This window comes from Lycium ferocissimum, chromosome 5, assembly GCF_029784015.1.
Source record: "Lycium ferocissimum isolate CSIRO_LF1 chromosome 5, AGI_CSIRO_Lferr_CH_V1, whole genome shotgun sequence".
In the NCBI taxonomy this organism is placed as follows: Eukaryota; Viridiplantae; Streptophyta; class Magnoliopsida; order Solanales; family Solanaceae; genus Lycium; species Lycium ferocissimum.
The window spans coordinates 23,534,478-23,542,804 of record NC_081346.1 but is presented as its reverse complement, the minus strand read 5'-3'; positions in this window follow the sequence as shown (position 1 = coordinate 23,542,804).

The window sequence follows — 8,327 nt, the reverse complement described above, 5'->3', positions numbered from 1 at the left end:
TTCTTACTCTTTCCTCTTATGACATATGTTTATTGCATTATGTTCCATGCCTTACAAACTCGGTACATTATTCATACTGACGTTCCTTTGTGTGGGGCGTTGTATTTCATGCCACGCAGGGTTAGACAGGTAAGGTGAGGACCATCCACAGTAGATTATCTCTAGAGCACAGTTTTTGATGGGTGAGCTCCACTTTTTTCGGAAGCGTTGCCGAGTTAAGGTTGTATATGTACTTTTGTATTATGGGTATGTCGAGGTCCTATCCTAACTTATAGGCTTTGTTCATGTTCTTAGAGGCTTTGCAGATGGTTCCTGTGTACAGTTTAGTCATGCCTTGACAGTTGTTTTATCGGCCCTGTTGGCCTTTGCATATGTATATGTATATTATGGGTCGTTGTTCCCAGAGTTACATATTGGCCTGGATGGCCCAGTATTCACTGATGCATGATATCATGTTTACAGGTTGGCCTCGTTGGCCTTGTTTGTCTTTTGGGACATAGAGGTTTCTAGTTACAGTTCCTCTCGCTCGGTCTTAGCCAGGTACCGGGTGCCATCATACCTCACCAAGGTTGGGTTGTGACCAAGTGGTATCAGAGCAGGTCTGTCCTAGGGTTGTCTGCAAGCCATATCTAGTAGATTTTTGTTTATAGATGTGTTGTGTAACACATTATATAAACAGGAAACTACAGGGCATTTAGGCGTCTGTTATCCTTCTTTAAAATCCAAATCGTGCCGTAGAGCTGAGTTATAAGATTTGAGTCAGGATTTACGTTTGTTATTAAAACAAGGATGATTGCAATGAAAAAGACCACAGCTAGGCAGAGGGCTAATACAACAGCAGGTAAGAGCATTAATTAAAAGAGTTCAGATATATTGTCAACTACCTAGATGTAGTAAAGCCCTAAGGATAGATAACTTGGGCTATGACGCAGAATATAGCAATAGTCATAAGTTCAACGAACTACCAAGCAAGGAGCTTTAGTATACATACAGATGTTCAGGGAAACAACTTGTTATAGTCTTGTTTACATTCGCAAAGTGAGGCCTAGAATTTGGCTATAAGAGTTAAAAGGAAAGAGTTGACAGAAGGAAGTGTTAGTTATAAGTTCGGGAGAGTCCCAATGACCAGTTCTAATGAATGTAAGAAGCCTTGGGGGGAGGGGGGGGGGGAGGGGAGGAAGAGGGATTGCCTTGTGTTCTGAATTGATTTACAGAACGGTTGTCTAGATGGCACAGACTATACTAAATTGTTCGTAAGAGCCAGTAAGATTTAAGGCCAGTAAGTGCATCAGTTCAATATTCGAGGACGAATGTTCCAAAGGGGGGAATGATGTTACATCCTACATTTTCTGTAACATCTCGTACCTTAGCATTCGGATACGTCGTAATAAATCGATATGAGTTGAAGGGATTAAGATCATTCATGAGGTTATAAAGGGTTTGTGATAGTGTTAATGCAAGACCTTGTAAGTTTGAAAACGTTGATAAAATTAGGTATTATTTTGATATTGTGTACAGATCTTCTTTTAAGTAAAACCTTGTAGTAAAAATTTAGTATGATTTCGGACAGTTACTAGTTTTACTACTTTTTGGATATGCTTTAAATTATATACATGATATGAGAAAGTTTATAAATGATATTTTTGTTTATTATAAGAATAGAAATTATTTTTTCATAAGTAAAGTAATCTTTTCCCATTTTGAGAATGGCTACCACAATAATTTGTACTTTTGATATTGGGTTAGAAAACTTAGAATTCGATAAAATAAATTTTGTAAATATCTTACTCTTTTGAAATATTAGTGTATATACTGATTTTATAAGATATGTATGACTTGTTAAATATTTTATTTTCACATAGTAGCTAGAGCACCATTAAAAGATTATTGCTTTAAATATGATGTGTTGGGATTACTTTAATGTTTATCTACATCCACGTTAGTACAATATTTGGAGACATCTGGAAGCACTAGCATTGACTTAATAGATAGGTTTGCTAAATGGTTCCAACCTACTAGTTATTAAGGTCATATCCACATATGAAAGTTTCATTAATTAGTTTGGCTCTTACCCATTATGAATTGGCTGAAGGAGAGAGTTAACACCATCCTCCATTAATTAAGGTGTTTAAGATCATAGTGAGTAGTATTACATTGAGTAAAAAAGATGAAATTTGTTGGGTTTCTACGGATAGAGATGATGAAATTTGTTGGGTTTCTACGGATAGAGATGATCTAGTACAAGAGTTATGGGTTGAAATTAAGGTGTATAAGTATTGGTGGTACAATCAGCTCATGGCGTAACTGAGAATAAAGGTTAAGTTAAATTTCGATATGATCTATACATACAGTGGAAATGGTAGGGGAGTGGAATTGAGATATCATAATTTGAAGCACTGTTTTGGTCACACTGTAACCATGATTTGAGCTTTGTTGATGGAATTAGCAATGTGGATCAAACGTCGGGAATCCTGTGGGGCTAGTGAAACCACGTTCTTCTATGGCAGTTCAAAGGTATGTGAAGGCTATTCCCTTCCCTTCTTTTGGAATGTCCTTAATATAAATGAAGCATAATGAACGTCATGCTCTTGATTCCATTCATGATAGTTGAGAATCTCCTTGATTCTTATTCACTTCTTGACAATAGAACTTTTGAGAGAATTGTACAATTATTCCTTATATCCCATGTACTCCGGATGGGCTTTTGATATACATCGTGATTGTTTAATTTATACGAAGATAATTGGAACACAAAGCTACCTTATATTATTCCAATAAACCTAGACACTTACTTTTAATGAGAGGATGAAGCTAATGAGACGAATAGGGATGGTAGACTTCCTGACAAAGGTTTATGTTACACTTCCCAGGGAACTTTTATGTACTTATTAGTTATTGGATATTGCGAGAACTAATGATAATCATAGTGCTACTTGTGTGAATTGAAGTTGGATCGGGTTGCACGTTCTGCAACACATGCATTGACATTGGATCGGTTTGCACGTTCCGCAACACATGCATTATATATGGATCGGGTTACACATTCCGCAACATCCATTACATATGGATCGGGTTGGACGTTCCACAACACATGCATTACATATGAATCGGGTTGCACGTTCCGTAGCACATGCATTGATCATGGATCGGGTTGTGCACCGCAACACATATATTAAGGACTTGGATCGGATGCACGTTCCGCAACACAGGTCAGATAACGTTAAAATAGTAAGCTAATCAAGCCACAACATTGTATATGGGTGTAGTTGATATTTCAAGAGTATGAGAGTAGATTTACATATATATACTTGTACATTAAGAGTGCTTCGGTAAGTCAAAGGTGCTTAGGTTACAATCTTACTCTTTACTCTTATAACATATGTTTATTGCATTGTGTTTCATGCCTTACAAACTCGGTACATTATTCGTACTGACGTTCTTTTGCCTGGGGGCGCTATGTTCCATGCCACGCAGGGTTAGACAGGCGAGGTAAGGACCATCCGCAGTAGATTGCCTCCAGACCACAGTTTTGGATTGGTAAACTTCACTTCTTCCAGGAGCGTTGTCGAGTCAGGGTTGTATGTGTACTTTTGTATTATGGGTATGTCGGGGGTCTTGTCCCGACTTATAGGCTTTGGTCATGTTCTTAGAGGCTTTGCAAACAGTTCCTGTGTACAGGTAGTCATGCCTTGACAGTTGTTTTGTCGGCCCCGTAGGTTTTTGCATATGTATATGTATATTATGGGTCGTTGTTCCCAGAGTTACATGTTGGCTTAGATTGCCTAGTATTCACTTATGCATGATATCATGTTCAGAGGTTGGACTCGTTGGCCTTGTTTGTCTTTTGAGACATAGAGGATGCTAGTTACAGTTCGGTTCGCTCGGTCCTTGCCAGGTACCGGGTGCCATCATACCTCACTAAGGTTAGGGTGTGACAAAAACTTTATTTTTAGGGTGGGATAGTTGTTTCATGCCTTTTTGTTGTTGCTAGAACTCTGGAGGCATACGATTGTTAAATCCATGTGTTAGTAGGTGGAAAATACATGCACATACTACTTGATCTGAGTTGGAATATGTTGGTATTGGCAAAAATTTTGGGGTTCTATTTTTGAAATGGGGGTCTTCTGGTTTAGGGATGACGATGGTTTGCTGCAGCGGTTAGGATCTCACTGCAGCGGAACCGTCATGACGAGAGTTGGCTTGTCGTGACGAAGGACCGTAGCTTGGGTAGCTTCGTCGCAGCAAAGGTCTGCTTCGCTGGGACGAGATCGCTGCAGCGGAAATCTCATCGATACAGTGGAAATTTTGGGCAGAATCTTGACTTTTGCTCCCTTTTTGTGGTTAATCTAGTTTTATACATACCTTGCCTTCGTTACCCTACGTGAATATAAAAATAATGTCGTCTTTTTTTTTTCCAGGTACTCATTTTCACTAAACCATGTCTCAAGATCAAGGTGTTCCTCCCGTTGCCCCGAACCCCAATGCTCCTCCTTCCTACAATCGATTCGTCTCTGGTCAGTGTAAGAAGCGTTTTCTGGAACAAAAGACGAAGGGAATATTTATCGAGCGGGCTTTCATTATGGACCAGGTGGATGAGTTGGCTCTCGAACTTTTTAATTGCCTTCATGAAATCAAATGGACTAAATTGGTGGAGTCGCCAGATAAGTACAATGCTCACTGGGTTAGGGAATTTTATGCTATGCTCCCGACAACAGATTTGACCCTTCCCGACCCGGCAGTCATTCTTTGGGGTGTTAAGTTACCGTTTGGTGAGGAGGTGATCAATGATCTCTATGGGCTTGACAATCACTCCGATGATGCCATGAATGCGAAGGATTAAGAAGGTAATGGGCAGTGGCTTGTGGACACCTTGGTGGTGGAGTCAAAAAGGCGTAAGGTTACTTGGGCCAATAACCAGACCGGGATCAAGGCCAACTACTTCACAGCTGATGCTAGGAGATGGCTGCAAATCATGTCTCGCTGAGTTCGCCGCTCGAGTAATACTAATGATGTCACCTATCCCCGGGCCCTGGTGGTGGCTTGGGTGCTAGATGGGCTGCCGGTGAATGTGGGAAATCAGGTGATCTTAGAGTTGAGAACTTTTCTGGATAAGCCGGGCCCGAGTTTGATGTTTCCTACTCTCATTACCTTATTATGCGAGCGGTTTAATGTCCCTAGGGAGCATAATGATTTGTGGGTCCATTTTGATGGTGACTTCAACCCGTTAAGAGTGTAGGGTTCTAAATCCCGAAGCAAGAGGAAGAGGATTGGCTCGGGTAGCGAGGACAGTGATGGCGAGCAGGAGGAGAGAGGAGGAGACAGAGGTGATGCTTCCTAACCCCGGGGTCCCCTTGAGCGGATAGAGTCCGAGTTGGCCACCATGAGGGGTGTGATGACAGGTTGGACACGGCCTTCTTTTGAGGTAGGTTCGTCTAGTAGTGCTGTTGGCGCCGGTGGGTTTGGCCCGGATGGAATTAAGAAGTACGTGGCCACCCAGACCAAGATGCATGATTCGGTGGACATCCTTCAGAATGTGTATGGTTCCTTGACTGAGGCCTATGGGGAGCTCCGTAGGGATCTTGATACTGAGCAGAAGAAAATCAGGGCAAGCTGTTTGCTCGGATATGGAAGGGAATAAAGAGGATATTGAAGACAATAAAGCCGTGGTCCAGGCTCCCTAAGGTGACCAAGGCCGATGCCCAGCAGTTCTCCTTTTTGTGCAAGTATGGCTTAGACACTGACGTCTCTAGTAGCTCGATATATATATATATATATATATATATATATATTGCTGATGAACAAGTGATTCCCCCTCCCTCTTTTTAGCAAGGTTATTTCAGCTCGCGTAGGGCTTACTTTCAGATAATATTTCCGTTCGTTTTGGTTTTGTGTTTTGGATGTTTGGACAACTTTAATAGTTGTTATTTCTCGTGATTCGTTGAATATTTGTATTTGGATGGTTTTGTAAGACAATTGCCCTCGTGGGGCTAGATGTTTTATGTATGGTCATGTTTAGGATATCAATGTTTTGCTTGATTTTTTTGGTTGAATTGCGCAAGTTTAAAAAATGTGGGAGTAGATCTCTAGCTACTGGTTGGCCTTCGCTGCAGCGGGCGTTTTGTCACTGCAGCGGTCTCGTCATAGCGAGACATGGTTCGTGGCGGCGAGGTGAAGGGAAACTATAGGTCCGCCCACGACGAACTCGCTGCAGCGGGACTTCTACCACTGCAGCGAGGAGACTGACACAGTGGCCCAGGGGTTGCCTCCTTCAAAATTTCGTAAAGTATGGAGAAAACTCAATATTTTACACACAATCGTCTACTTATGCATATACACATTTGTAACCGGACACTATTGCTAATTACACTATATATATATATATATATATATATATATATATATATATATATATATATATATATATATATATATATATATATATATATATATATATATATATATATATATATATACATATATATATATACACACACACACACACACACACACACACACATATATATATATATATATATATATATATATATATATATATACAACCTGAATTTCAAGACACTGAAACAGCACTATAGGAATGAAAGAAGAGAAAGATTCCTAGATGCCCTACTAGTCTCCCGTGGATGGGTATGGACGTCAACATACCATTCCACGAGACTCTACTAGACACAACCCCTGTATAATGTGAGACCAGTAGCCTAGGTTTTGATACCAACTGTCACGACCCAAATTACGGATCGCGCGGGCACCTACCGTATTATCACCTAGTAGGCCAACCCTTACCAACTAACCCATTATTAAAACCTCGTCTTTACAACTATGTCACTACTAACATAAGGAGTTGGTAGAAAACAACATAATCCTTTTCATAAAATCAAGAGAAAATTTTCCAATTCCTGAGATCTAGTCTAGACGTTTACAAGAGCTTCTATAGATACAAGGATAGACCAAAGATAAGATAATGACACAACTAAATGCCGGAAGGAAATACACAAAAGGCTAGGAGGATATCTACCGTTGCAGTATAATGAAACCTCCAAGCAATTACCTAAAAACACACCTCACTCTGAAAGGAATGTAGCAAGAGTAGTTTTAGTACGCGTAAGCATTGTTACGGTTCGCATTTCGCAGGCGGCGTTAGCATTCAAAACGCTACTAAGAACTTGTTGGTGCTCTTTCAGACTTATTTAGAAAAAGAATCACCACCTAATTTTTAAGAAATTAGGAAAACAACTGGTAAAGGATTTATTTAAACATCGTGAAAAAACCTTCGTAATCCAAAATTCTAAGTAAGGGTTCTGGTGATCCCCTAGAGAATGTGTCAGGCACCCTAATATTAAGGATTTGTACTATACTGTTGACCTTCGAATTTTAAAGTATGATTATTTGCATGAACTGTTTATTTTGTGTCTAACTTCGTGCATCTATAAAAGAATGTCATAGTTGCATATGATTTGATTTTAAAAAAAAAATTGAATATTTTCCCCTTATGTATGGGTATTTTAGGTTCGAACAATATCCGAGTACAAATACAGCAAAATTACAAATAAAGAAGGCATGAATAAAATAAAAAGAAAGGGCAGGCTAGGGGCGTACAAATAAAGAAGGCATGAATAAAATAAAAAGAAAGGGCAAGCTAGGGGCATACCAAGCCCCTAGTTAGCCATTTTCACCCATGGCTGGGCCTTCTATGTATTCAATGTATATTAGCTTCCATTTCGCCTTTATTGGACCCGATGATGATGAAACTGTTGGGCCTTGGCCCAACAGGTTGGCTTCGACTCGGCCCGAATGGCCAATGCAATGGAAGGGACGAAATAGAAAAAGGGATCCGGTTAGATTTAATTCTTGAACTTATATATATATATATATATATATATATATATATATATATATATATATATATATATATATATATATATATATATATATGCTTAGTCATCATTGGGCTTTGCTTGACCCAAGATTGGGCACAAAAGAAAAGTACCTGAGTCCCCCTTTTTTCTGCTTTGAACTTACTACAATCTGGGTTACTCATCACTGAATCTGAATTGGGCTAGACCCATCCATTATTGTAAAATGAAAACTAAGTTAAAGTTAAGACTTAGAGCCTGTTTGGATGGGCTTAAAAAAAGCAGCTGCTTTGGATAAGCTAAGTCAAACTGGCCCAATTAATTTTTTGGGCTTATTTTAAGCACAAAATGACTTTAAGCTGGCCAGCTAAACACTCAAAAAAGCTAAAAACAGCTTATAATCAACTTATAAGCCAATCCAAATGGGCTCTTAATGAGATTCCCATCCTCTTTTAC